Genomic DNA, 13,965 nt, shown 5'->3' with positions numbered 1-13,965 from the left:
TAATTGCTATGCAAGAAATAAAACAGGTTGGGAAGAAAAAGAGACCAAAAAAAAAAAAAAAAAAAGCAGAACATCAGAAAGAGATCATGAGTTATGACTAATTTATAGGTAAGTGAAATCCTATGGCATTGAAAAGAATTTCCAACAATTATTAGGAAATAATACTGGCATATGGAAATTACTATGTAAGTATTATAATTAGACCTCTGAAGATACATTATAAAGAATAAAAAACATAATTTCTTATTTATAGCCTTTTTCAGTATATATTTAGATAATATTGGGAACAAAAATCTTTAAACATGATATGTATGAGTTGAAGCCTAACATTGCAGTGGCTTTAAGAAATCATTTGCTTTCTATTTAATTGAGTTTCTAGATTATTAACTATTTCTCTGTTATACATAGTTTTCTCACCTTAAAAAAAATAACTCACAACACAGACCAGTGGAAAAGGAAGAATGCCTCATGCTACCTATGAATTGAGAAATAAAAAATAAGTCATGATATTGAGGATGTGAACAGGAAAGTGACTACACAGATACTTCATTTCTAACAATTCCTTTTACCTTTCTAAATCACATTTGCTTATAAAATGGGGAGAATAATGCTGACCCTACAGGGTGAAATGAGATAACATAGGCAAATCACCTTACTCAATATCTGTTTGGCACAGAGCTAACTCTTAACACTAAGTCTTACCTTTCTATGTCCCAATCCCTAACTTCCCTTAGGAAAATCAGGTAAAAGAGAGAGGTCTCTTTTCCAAACACCTGGAGAGCATCACTGGAAGACCATCCAAAGATTCACTGAAGTGAGAAAGAAACAGAAGACAGCATTGGCCAGGAAGAAACTCAGGGGATAGTACAAATCAGTTTGTGAGTCACCATAAAGTGTCCAACCAAGGACAAAAGGAGAACTTGCTGAAAGATCAGCATAAATAGGCAGGGATATAGGAATGCCATTTGAGAAAGATAGGGATCAGACTGTAGAGAATCCGAAGCCCAAATTGATGTTCTTTTGTTGCAACAAGAGTGGGTCTTGCCAGGCTTGAGCATACCCTTAAAGAAGATACACTGTGTTAAACATAATATGGATCTTCCTCCATGTATGATGGGTTAAGTCCCAATAAACTTGATGTTAAGTGGAAAATATCATGAAGTGAAAATGCGTTTAATATACCTAACCTACTGAACATCATAGCTTAGTCTAGACTACTTTAAATATGCTTAGAACACTTACATTTTTCTATAGTTTGGAAAAGTCATCTAACACAAAGCAGATTTTGTAATAAAGGGTTGAATATCTCACGCAATTTGTTGAATAGTGTACCGAAAGTGGAAACCAGAATGGTTGTATGGGTACAGAATGGTTATAAGTGTATCAGTTGTTTACCCTCGTGATTGCATGGCTGACTGGGAGGTGTGGTTCACTGCCACTGCTCAGCATTGCAAGAGCGTATCATGGGGCATATCACTAGTCTGAGAAAAGATCTAAATTCAAAATTCCAAGTACACTTTCTACTGAATGCATATGGCTTTTATGTCATCTTACAGGTGAAAAATCATCAGTCAAACCATCAGAAATCACCTGTATCAAGGACTCTTGAGTTCAAGATGAGATGGAGACTTGTAGGATTCTGCATGGGGTAGAGGGTCACTCTGCTGTCACCAGTGGACAGAGGTATGACTTCCTCCTATCACATATCATGGGAGATCACAATGATTCTAGATTCCAGCTTTGGTCATTTCGAGCAACTCACTTTCAACAACGTTCAAATACCATTAAAAATCTTTTTTTTTTTATTTGTTTTAAGACTGTGGACATTTTCAGTAAAATGGAAACAAATTGCTAGAAGTAAACCATTTGTCACAGTCTGATTACTTTGCAGCCACTCTGGGAACACCCATTTGTCATGCTAGATCAAGATAACCACAGCCTGACTAGAGGAAATGGCTTTTTGCCTACTAGTTGTGGGTTTTTGTTTTTTTTTTAACATTCACCCAGAGAGACCTGCTCCATAGAATCTTCAGGTTCCACTCCAGCTATGTGACCGAAGAGAAAAGCTAAGGCATTAGGAACAAATTGCACCATCTACAAGGCATTAAAAGGCAAAATAATTAACTATTGTTAAATGTAAAACTCATGATTCGAAGTAAATATACATTTAGAGTATAATGCTTCATTGTATATGTTTACATTTTTTAAAAGAAAAAAGTTAAAAAACGATTACTCATTTGGAAAAAGAAGGGTGGAGAATAATCAAATAAATGCTTTCAGCTACATTAATTTCTCAGCATGAAGTAGGCACTTCAGAGATGCTTGGTGATTTATTAGTTGCTTGATATGAAAGAGACCACCAATTTGTCCTCTTATTTTCACTCCATTTTAGAGTTGAGAAGGTTTTAAAAATTAGATTGCTTAATTGCCTGCTCTGAGACAGTTTAAGGGTAATTTGGGCTCAAAGAGAAGACAACTATTCAATATTTCTTCCATTTTTTTTCTTATATAAATACTCAGAATATAATAAAAATGATGTTAGGTGAGTGAGACCTACAACTTGCTAAAATACCACAGGTCAAAAGCCCTTATAAATCAGGTCCCTAGAGCGACTTTTGTAAACTGAGTGCTTTTAGATTCCTTTTTGCATCTCTGCTAATTCTTACCAGGACAATGGTCACTTTTTCCCAAGAATAATGCTAGTTCACCAATCATGTTATTGATCGGAGTTAAGTTTAGAATAGTAAATGCACTCATTGCTTTATTAAGCTCATAAAAGATGAGACTGTCTGCAAAGATAGTCAAATCTTTTTGCAAAAACTTGTTAAGTGATCCTTCAACATGGATATCCAGTAGAATATCACTATTGCATTTTGCCTGCAAGTGTACCTTTCAACATATATTTTGAAAGCAATTTTTTATAGTCACAAACTGAATGGGTGGCCTTTAAAGTAAATATTAATATTTTTAATTCACTTATTCTCATTTCAAATTTTATTCATAAGGCTTTCCTTACATTTTCATGGAGGCACGGGCTGGTTTGACATAGGGTACTGTTTTCAGATTGTTTGATCTTGTACTAATAAACAAACTCAGATATTATTGTATTCTAAGCAAAGATATATCTTATTCCATCAACTCTTAGTGATAAATTTTTCCAAGAATCATTGCAGAAGTTAAATTTGAAACCCAAATATCTTCAAAACCTTACCAGATTATTCACCTCTTCATCTTGGGTTTGGGACTCCATAGGACTCTAGTGAATGAAAGTTGGTAATGGAAGGAGAGGAAGAAATTGTTTCACATAAAAGTCATCACTATTAGCTTTGCAAACTCTCATCTACATTGTCTACTGCATCATTCTATATATCATAGAAATATTGTCCTTTGTGTAAACATCATTTATAGCTAGAGGCTCTTTGTTATCATAACTATCACCCTAAAATATTCTATCATTTGATATAATTTACATAACTTCAATAACTGTAATATCAAGCTATGTAATATCTATCTGTATATCTACCAATTTATCACTCTATCATCTATATATTTTCAATTCAAATATTTTTGAGAATATCATCTGCAAGGAACACCTGGGTGTCTCAGTCGGTTAAGCCTCCAACTCTTGTTTTTGCTCAGGTCATGATCTCAAGGTCCATGGGATTGATCCCTGCATCGGGCTCTATGCTGACAGTGTGGAGCCTACTTGGAATTCTCTCTCTCCCTCTCTCTCTGCCCCTCCCCATTCTCAAAATAAATAAGTAACTTAAAAAAAAAAAAAAGAAAATCATCTGCAAAATGGGGATATAAGAGAACTTAACTCACATGGTTTTTAATGAGTTTATTTAAAAAACAATTAGGGCAGTTTTAGGTTCACAACAAAATTGAGAAGTTATAGAGATCTCTCACATCCCCTCTGCCACCATGCATACATAGCTTTATTTGTTACCAAAGACAAATCTATCTTGACACATAACAACCACCCAAAATCCATAGTTTATATTACTGTTCACTCTTGGTTTGGTATGTTCTATGCATTTGGAAAAGTGTGTGATGACATATATCCATCATTATAATATGATTCAGGGTATTTTCACTGCTCTAAAAATCCCCTGTGCTCTGCCTATTCATTTTCCCACCCAAACTTTTATTTTTCACCATGTCCATAGTTTTGTCTTCTTAAGAATGTCATATAGTTAGGATATATACAGCATGTAGCCTTTTCAGATTGGCTTCTTTTACTTAATAATATGCGTTTGAGTTTCCCCCATGTTTTTTCATGGCTTGATAGCTCATTTCTTTTTAGTGCTGAATAACATTCCATCTTCTGGATATACCACAGTTTATTTATCCATGCACCTACTGAAAGATATCTTGGTTGCTTCCAAATTTTCAAACTTATGAGTAAAACTGATGTAAACATCCATGTGCAGATTTTTGTGTGTCTCAATTCCTCTGGATTAATACCAAGGAGAATAGTGGACAGTATGATAAAATTACATTCTAGTTTTGTAAGAAACTAAACTGTCTTACTAACTAAACTGTCTAAATAAACTGTTAAACTGTTTTCCAAAGTAGCAAGACCTCATTCTAATAGGTATAAATTGTTTTAGTTTGTGTTTCCCTTATAATATATGATGAAGAACATATTTTTATATGCTTGTTTGTTTCTATTAAGATTTTTGACTAATTTTTTAAAAAAAATATTGAGTTGTCTATTTACTTACTATTAAGTTTTAAGAGTTATGTACACGTTTAGATAATAGTCCTTTATCCAATGTATCTTTTGTAAATATTTGCTCCCAGTCTGGGGATGGTCTGCTAATTCTCTTGATACTGTCTTTCCCAGAGCAGAAGTTTTACTTTTAATAAAGACTAGCTTATCAACTATTTCTTTTTTGAGCTGTATCTTTGGTGTATCTATAAACCATCACCATACCCAAGGTCATCTAGGTTATCTCCTTTGTTATCGTTGAAGTGTTTTGAAGTTTGCATTTTACATTTATATCAGTAATCTATTTTGAGTTAATTTTTTTGAAGAGGGTAATTTCTGTGTCTAGTTTTATTTTTTATTTATTTATTTATTTATTTTTGCATGTGAATGTCTATATGTTCCAGAATTGTTTGTTAGAAAGACTATTTTGATTTCATTAAGAAGGAGCCTTTGCTCCTTTGTCAAAGATCTGTTGACTCTGTTCATGAGTTTCTATTTCTGGCCTATTTTGCTCCTTTGATCTTTTTGTGTATTCTTTCATCAATGCTACACTATCTTAATTATTGAAGCTTTATATAGTAAGTCTTGAAATAGAGAAGTTTCAATAGTTCAATTTAAATATTGTTTTATCTATTCTGTATCTTTTGCTTTTCCACATATAATTTAGGTATGTTTTTAAAGATTTATTTTTCAGTTATCTCTACACCCAATGAGGGGCTCAAATTCACAATCCAGCGTCAATAGTCACATGCTATATTGACTGAACCAGCCAAGAGCCCCTGCATATATAATTTAAAATCAGTTTGTCACTACCCATAAAATAATTTGCTGGGAGTTAATTTGTACAGCATTGAATTTATAGATCAAATTAGGAAGAACGGACATTTTGACAATTACTGAGTGTTTCTATCCATGAACATAGAGCATCTCGCCATTTAATTAATTATTTGATTGCATTCATTGGAATTTTGCAATTTTCTTTATATCTTACACATATTTTGTTAGATTTATAGCTAAAATTTCATTTTTGAGAGTGGTGATTGTACTGTGTTTTTAAATTCTAATTTCACTTGTTCATTGTTTGTGTATCAGAAAGTAATTGACATTTATTTAATAACTTTTTATCCTTGTAACCTACAACCTTGCTAAACTGCTTATTAGTTCCTGGAGATGTTTGGTTGATTCTTTTGAATTTTCCACATAAACAATCATGTTGGCCAACAAAGACAGTTTTATATCTTTCTTCCCAAACTGTGTGCTGTTTATTTCCTTTTCTTGCCTTATGGCATTAAGAAAGACTTTCTGTAAGATGTTGAAAAGAATAATGAGAGGGGCTATCCTTGCCTTGAACCTGATTTAGTAGAAAGCTTAGAGTTTCCCACCATTGAGTATGATGTTAACTCTAGGTTTTTTTAAAGATCATATTTATGAAGTTAAAAACTTCATAAGGTATGAGAAAAGGTAATGAATATAGAATGCATAGTATTCTGTACTTAGCATATAATAAATGCTCAATACATGTTAGATAAGGTGATGACAATGATGACATAGTAACCAACACTGTAATAGACACTTTAGATATGAATTCATACAATTTACTAAACCTTCAATAAAGAACTTTACTCTATCAGCTGAAATAAATTTTAGATGTATTCTTCACTTTCCAGTGATCATTTCCAGTGATCAGTAGATTTTCATAGATTTTTGCAAATTCTCTAGATACTCTTGGACATATTCTCTCTGCATACAGGACATCTTTCCAGCAAATGTGCTAAACTGCTTGCTCTCAATTCTTTTTACCTTAACAGGGAGTTGACAAAAAAGGCTAAATGTATCTTTCTTCCCGTAACTTCTCCACCATACTTAGACTTGTTAATACTCATTGATCTGTGGAGCTGTATAAATCTAGAGCACAGGTTTGGGAGATTAGCAAAATTCTAGGTATAAATTTTAGGGGCAGCCCTTCCAGATCATCTGATTGGTGTGCAGGGGGATCTTAGGTAAACTCTTTAAGTATGATCTTTTCTTGCTCTCCCAACCTCAATAAACAAAAGCAAAACCCAGAAATGTGTCTTCTAAGCACAAACCACAGAAGGAAACCAACGTCAACTCTTCACTGTTTTAGGCACTGGGAGATGTACCAGAGGCCTTGTTAATGAAGAGACTTGATTTTTAGCAGTGAAAGAAGAAAACATGGAAATTGCTGTCAGCAAAAATATGTGGAATAATAATAATAATATAATAAAAATAATAATAACAAGGATGTATATGAATTTAGAAAATATTTTTAGAAGTATGATTCACTTAGAATGCTATGGCCATTTTAAAGTACAGCTGTGGGGATGCCTGGTGGCTCAGATGCTTAAGCGTCCTACTCTTGATTTCAGCTTGGGTCAGAGTCTCACGGTTCATGGGTTCAAGCCCAGCATCAGCCTATGTGCAGGCTGTCAACAGAACCTGCTAGGGATTCTCTCTCTCTCCCTGTCTCTGCCCCTCCACTGCTTGTGCTCTCTCTCTTTCTCCCTCTCTCTCTCAAACTAAGTAAATAAACCTAAAAAAATAAAGTACACCTGTGAATTTTTATTTTAACACTAGGAAAAAACAAACTCCAAATTCTTTGATGTCTTCCACAGTTTGAATGCTAAACTGGAAAGAAAATGACACTTATTCAGAATGGCATTTTTTCTATTTGTATGTTATCTAAAATATTTTCATTTTTCTTTAATATCCTATCATAACATTCTTGACTTTTTAGTAATCTAGAAAACTGGCATTTCCAATTAGAATAGTAAATTACAGGTGATGTTATTTGGATAAAACACCTAAATAAAACAAAGCAAAAAATATATATATTTATAAAATAATATTACTTCAACTCTTTGAAAATTAAATCACACCTTACTTTCCTTGAGGGAGAAAACATATTGAATCCTGCAAATTAATGAAGCTGATAAATAGGTAGGAACATACAAGAAGAAAAAGATGTATATCAAACAAATTTAAGAAATTTCTCAGAGTTTGTATTTCTACCAGACATTACCCATTCCCCCGAAAAATATCTCTGTGATAGATTTTCAGTCTCTCAAAATTACTGACATTTATTCAATGTTTTGAAAGTCTTTTCATTTTAAACTAAATGTCAACTTCAGACAAGCTTTCTGTTAAAAAGAAAGACAGAAAGTTACAGTGGAGAAAAAAGAAGTTAATGATGAGACATGTATAATTGAAACTATATTATAATGTAAAAAAGATAAATTGTATCCCATACAATATATCCCGGCTTTTATTGTGATAAAATACAGCAGGTAAAAAGATCTGTGCTTTTCATTTTAAGAACAGATCTATTTGGATATAGGCATGATACATTTTGACTATCAATGGCTTACCAAATGTTCAAGTACTACAATTAAAATGCCAGTGATTAATCTACAAAGCTTACTATAGCAAGATTTTAAACTGGAGCTGTTTTTACACATCACTGTGTGGTCATTCTTTTAAAACCAACTAAAAGCATAATCATCTAAGCCCTGGTTTAACTTCTACTTTACTGAGAATAATAGTTATATATGAATAGTTATATATGAGAAAGTAGATAACTACTTTTGTCTTTTATGATGCCAAATTTGGGATGAATTTCCCAGACTTTTAACCTTTTATGGAATTCTCAGTTATCCTCAAAGCCCATGAGGGGCTACATCTTTGAGCTACTATTTTGCTACATGTAAAAGCATATGAAACACCTCCCATTTTGAGCACTGCACAGGCTGGCAAAAATGATGAACTATTCTGAAATAGCATTTGACTGAGACTCTACCACATTTGGTTCTGCACAATATTGATCAGTGTACTCGCTGGGTTAGCAACAAAACCTAGCATCATTATTCAGCACTATTTAAATGTAACCAGAGGAGCTCATTTTGTTTCTTTTCTTGTTTTTCTTTTCTCTCCTGATAAATTGCACCAGGCTGCTTTTAAATTCGGCAGGACAGCAGGTGGGGCATTAGTGAACATCCGTCTGCATTTTTGAACTACATCTCTTGGCTCACAGGTGACTTATGGAAGGAAAATGAACAGTGAATGTGATTCTTTCACTTTACCTGTTGAAAGTTGCATCTGCAGAATATAACTGTGAGATTTTTCTCTTCCTAGTTACTGGCTTCTATCTCACTCCAAGCACTCCTGATGCTAATATGATAGACTCAGCCTCTGAATGCTCTTGGTTTAAGATAAGATCTACTCTGTTCACCTGGAGTCTGATTGCCAACCATGCAAAAATAATTACTGTTAAGCTTATTCAAATCTTTCCTGTAAAACACTATCTTCTCTAATATTTACCTTAATTAACTTAATACTACCACTACTTGCTGCTCCCTCCAAAACCAAAAATAACTGCAATTTAATAATATGTCTCCAATCAAATGTAATCTTCTGCCAATCCTTTTGCAAAGACTATTTCAGACTGAATGAGATAAAAATGTTCTATCTCAAGGTAAAGGTTTTTTTTAACTTAAAATTTGAAGATACCGATTGCTATTTGGCTTTTGACCAAACTCAATAATCATACTTTTATAACTTGCGATTGGTCTGTAAATTCAATTTTTAAAATACTGTATTTCTATTGGAATGCACCTTATACACTGCCTCACATCCCGTTGGTTCACCTTTTACTCCTGCTACTGCTGTGATGTAGGTGTAAGTAGAAGGTTCCTCTTTTCAATTGTACAAAGACCCTCAAGCCTCCCGCCTAGATCTTCTCCTGTGCATGGGACTCTTACAGGAACTTGCTCAGAGCTTACACATGTACCACGTGGGAGAGGGATGGAATTTAACTATCCTTCACTCATGAGGAGAAGCCTATAGTTTGATCCCTTCTGTGGACAGTGTTATAATGCACCTGGGACGGTCTTGGAAGGATTGAGCTGGTGACCGACTTGATAATGTGCATCTGTTTAGACTTTTCCCCTTTCTCTTTACCACTCTGTCTACTCCGTCTTTCTTATTCCTTGAAACGACTTCTCAAATAAATCACCAGCATGGAAGCCATTGCCTTAGATTTTACTTCCATGGAAACCCAAACTAACGGAGTATCCTAATTTCATTTTAGAAAATGCAAGCTTTAAATTGGGAATTATGAGATTGTGTTCCTTAATGCCACTAACTATTAACAAAGGATTATCTTATCAGCATAAGGGAAATGGCTAAGGGAATCTTCCTGAACCTATCATTTATGCTTAGCTTCAAAATAAGGTTAATTATTCAAAGAACTTTAATACCAGACAAGAAGTTGCCAGGTAAAAAGAAATACCCATCAAAATTTAGAATTTTGCTTGAGAGTTTTCTCCGGTCCCATCAGCCTGAGGGATTTAAATAAAGGAGCATAGACCAAGGTAACAACAATAAAACAACAAACACTCAAGCATATGTCAGTGGATGTGCTGGACCCTCAGCCTCCTTTAGGTATCATTCACTATGGTCATGTCCTGAAGTGGCCCAAGAAGCTCTGTAGCAGTTTCCTGTCTGTTAACCTGGATCTCTGCCCTAAATTGGTAGGGCCTCCACTCGTGACTACAACCTTCTCAGTAGTGGCCAGTGTCACTGGAGCTATGGCTACTATACTAAGTCTCTCTAAGGCCAAGGCTAAACTCTGGACATTGCCTCTTCCACCCATGATGGTCTCTAGATACTTAGACACCCTGTATACCTACTGTCCTAGGCTTCATAGTGAACAAAGACAGACAAGCTCGGGGCTAAGGTACTGCTCAGAGTCCACAAAGGCTCCTTCCCTGTGGCATTTCCATGTATTTCTTTTTTAAAGGTAGCTGAACCACTGAAAAGGCTTATCAGGCCTCTTCCCAAGAAAAGAGTCTGGCTTTTTGGCCCCCCTAGGTACTATGGGCCTTCTGACTGCTGTTTCTCTTTCAGATTCTAGGAAGCTAATGATTTTCCCCTTAGACAACAAAAAGAGGCTAAATTTAATTTCCTAACTATGCTTTAGTCCTTCTTCCTGTACATATCAGGGTCATGGGCAGATCAAGTGTTTTTAACTTTAGACTGCTCATGCCTTGACTAGCTGCAAAGCTTAGCATATAAGTGAAGTAAACAGGCCTGTATGTCTTCCATTATTTTGTCTGTAGCTGTAATGTTTATAAGTGATTAAAGTAGCACATTCACTTTAATTGCTTCACAGTATTTCATTTTATCTACATGTGCAAATATCTATATATGCCAACATGAATAAATCTTGCAAGTATAAAATTGAATAAGACATAAAATGTAAAGAGATACACAAAGAGATGTTATTTACGTAAAAACACAAAATGCTAAGAGACCAATACCACATGCTGTCATGGGTACAAATGTATCTAGTCAAAAGTGTACAGACATACCCAGAAAGAATAACTTCCATCTTAGGGTGTTGGTTACTTACTCCTGTGCATGAAAGAACCATACGAGAATGGGACAAGAGGATGCTGTAGGTGTAACTACAACCTCATAAAGTAAATAAAACCAAAAAAGCCCAGAAAGAAATATATCTGAAACAAACATGACCAAATATTGTTTAATCTGAGTAGGTGGTTCATGTATATTATATATTTTCTTATTAAATTTAGCGTATGTGTAAGGAACTTAATATTTAATTATTCATTATTTACTTTGAAAATATTAAACTAAATTAAATAGTTAATAAAATATTATAAGCGTAATGCTACAATTTTTTAAAACTTCACATTTGCTATTGGACCTCACCATTATACTTACCACAGATACCATTAGAAAACTGTCACTGAAACTTCTTCACACAAGAAGTGGCAAGATGGCGGCTTAGGAGGACGCTGGGCTCACCGCACGTCCTGCTGATCACTTAGATTCCACCTACACCTGCCTAAATAACCCAGAAAACCGCCAGAGAATTAGCAGAACGGAGTCGCTGGAGCCAAACGCAGACGAGAGGCCCACGGAAGAGGGTAGGAAGGGCGGCGAGGCGGTGCGCGCTCCACGGACTGGCGGGAGGGAGCCGGGGCGGAGGGGCGGCTCGCCGGCCAAGCAGAGCCCCCGAGTCTGGCTTGCAAAAGCGGAGGGGCCTGATGGACTGTGTTCCCACAACAAGCGCGACTTAGCGTCTGGGAGGTCATAAGTTAACAGCTCTGCTCGGAAAGCGGGAAGGCTGGAGGACAAAGGGAGGGAGAGCTGCTGAGCCCCCTGACGACAGAGCTCAGTTTGGTGGGGAACAAAGGCGCTCACCAGCGCCATCTCCCCCGCCCATCCCCCAGCCAAAATCCCAAAGAGAACCAGTTCCTGCCAGGGAACTTGCTCGCTCCTCGCAAACACCCAACTCTGTGCTTCTGCGGAGCCAAACCTCCCGCAGCGGATCTGACTCCCTCCCGCTGCCACAGGGCCCCTCCTGAAGAGGATCACCTAAGGAGAAGCGATCTAAGCCTGCCCCTCCTGCCCCTGTGCACCTTGCCTACCCACCCCAGCTAATACGCCAGATCCCCAGCATCACAAGCCTGGCAGTGTGCAAGTAGCCCAGATGGGCCACACCACCCCACAGTGAATCCCGCCCCTAGGAGAGGGGAAGAGAAGGCACACACCAGTCTGACTGTGGCCCCAGCGGTGGGCTGGGGGCAGACATCAGGTCTGACTGCGGCCCCGTCCACCAACTCCAGTTATACACCACAACACAGGGGAAGTGCCCTGCAGGTCCTCACCACGCAAGGGACTATCCAAAATGACCAAGCTGAAGAATTCCCCTCAGAAGAATCTCCAGGAAATAACAACAGCTAATGAGCTGATCAAAAAGGATTTAAATAATATAACAGAAAGTGAATTTAGAATAATAGTCATAAAATTAATCGCTGGGCTTGAAAACAGTATACAGGACAGCAGAGAATCTCTTGCTACAGAGATCAAGGGACTAAGGAACAGTCACGAGGAGCTGAAAAACGCTTTAAACGAAATGCATAACAAAATGGAAACCACCACAGCTCGGCTTGAAGAGGCAGAGGAGAGAATAGGTGAACTAGAAGATAAAGTTATGGAAAAAGAGGAAGCTGAGAAAAAGAGAGATAAAAAAATCCAGGAGGATGAGGGGAAAATTAGAGAACTAAGTGATACACTAAAAAGAAATAATATACGCATAATTGGTATCCCAGAGGAGGAAGAGAGAGGGAAAGGTGCTGAAGGGGTACTTGAAGAAATAATAGCTGAGAACTTCCCTGAACTGGGGAAGGAAAAAGGCATTGAAATCCAAGAGGCACAGAGAACTCCCTTCAGACGTAACTTGAATCGATCTTCTGCATGACATATCATAGTGAAACTGGCAAAATACAAGGATAAAGAGAAAATTCTGAAAGCAGCAAGGGGTAAACATGCCCTCACATATAAAGGGAGACCTATAAGACTCGTGACTGATCTCTCTTTTGAAACTTGGCAGGCCAGAAAGAATTGGCACGAGATTTTCAGGGTGCTAGACAGAAAAAATATGCAGCCGAGAATCCTTTATCCAGCAAGTCTGTCATTTAGAATAGAAGGAGAGATAAAGGTCTTCCCAAACTGAAGGAATTTGTCACCACTAAACCAGCCCTACAAGAGATCCTAAGGGGGACCCTGTGAGACAAAGTCCCAAAGACATCACTACAAGCATAAAACATACAGACATCACAATGACTCTAAACCCATATCTTTCTATAATAACACTGAATGTAAATGGATTAAATGCGCCAACCAAAAGACATAGGGTATCAGAATGGATAAAAAAACAAGACCCATCTATTTGCTGTCTACAAGAGACTCATTTTAGACCTGAGGACACCTTTAGATTGAGAGTGAGGGGATGGAGAACTATTTATCATGCGACCGGAAGCCAAAAGAAAGCTGGAGTAGCCATACTTATCAGACAAACTAGACTTTAAATTAAAGGCTGTAACAAGAGATGAAGAAGGACATTATATAATAGTTACAGGGTCTATCCATCAGGAAGAGCTAACAATTATAAATGTCTATGCGCCGAATACCAGAGCCCCCAAATATATAAAACAATTACTCATAAACATAAGCAACCTTATTGATAAGAATGTGGTAATTGCAGGGGACTTTAACACCCCACTTACAGAATTGGACAGATCATCTAGACACACGGTCAATAAAGAAACAAGGGCCCTGAATGAGACATTGGATCAGATGGACTTGACAGATATATTTAGAACTCTGCATCCCAAAGCAACAGAATATACTTTCTTCTCGAGTGCACA

Source organism: Felis catus, chromosome C1, assembly GCF_018350175.1.
Source record: "Felis catus isolate Fca126 chromosome C1, F.catus_Fca126_mat1.0, whole genome shotgun sequence".
Classification (NCBI taxonomy): Eukaryota; Metazoa; Chordata; class Mammalia; order Carnivora; family Felidae; genus Felis; species Felis catus.
This window is presented reverse-complemented; position numbering follows the sequence as displayed.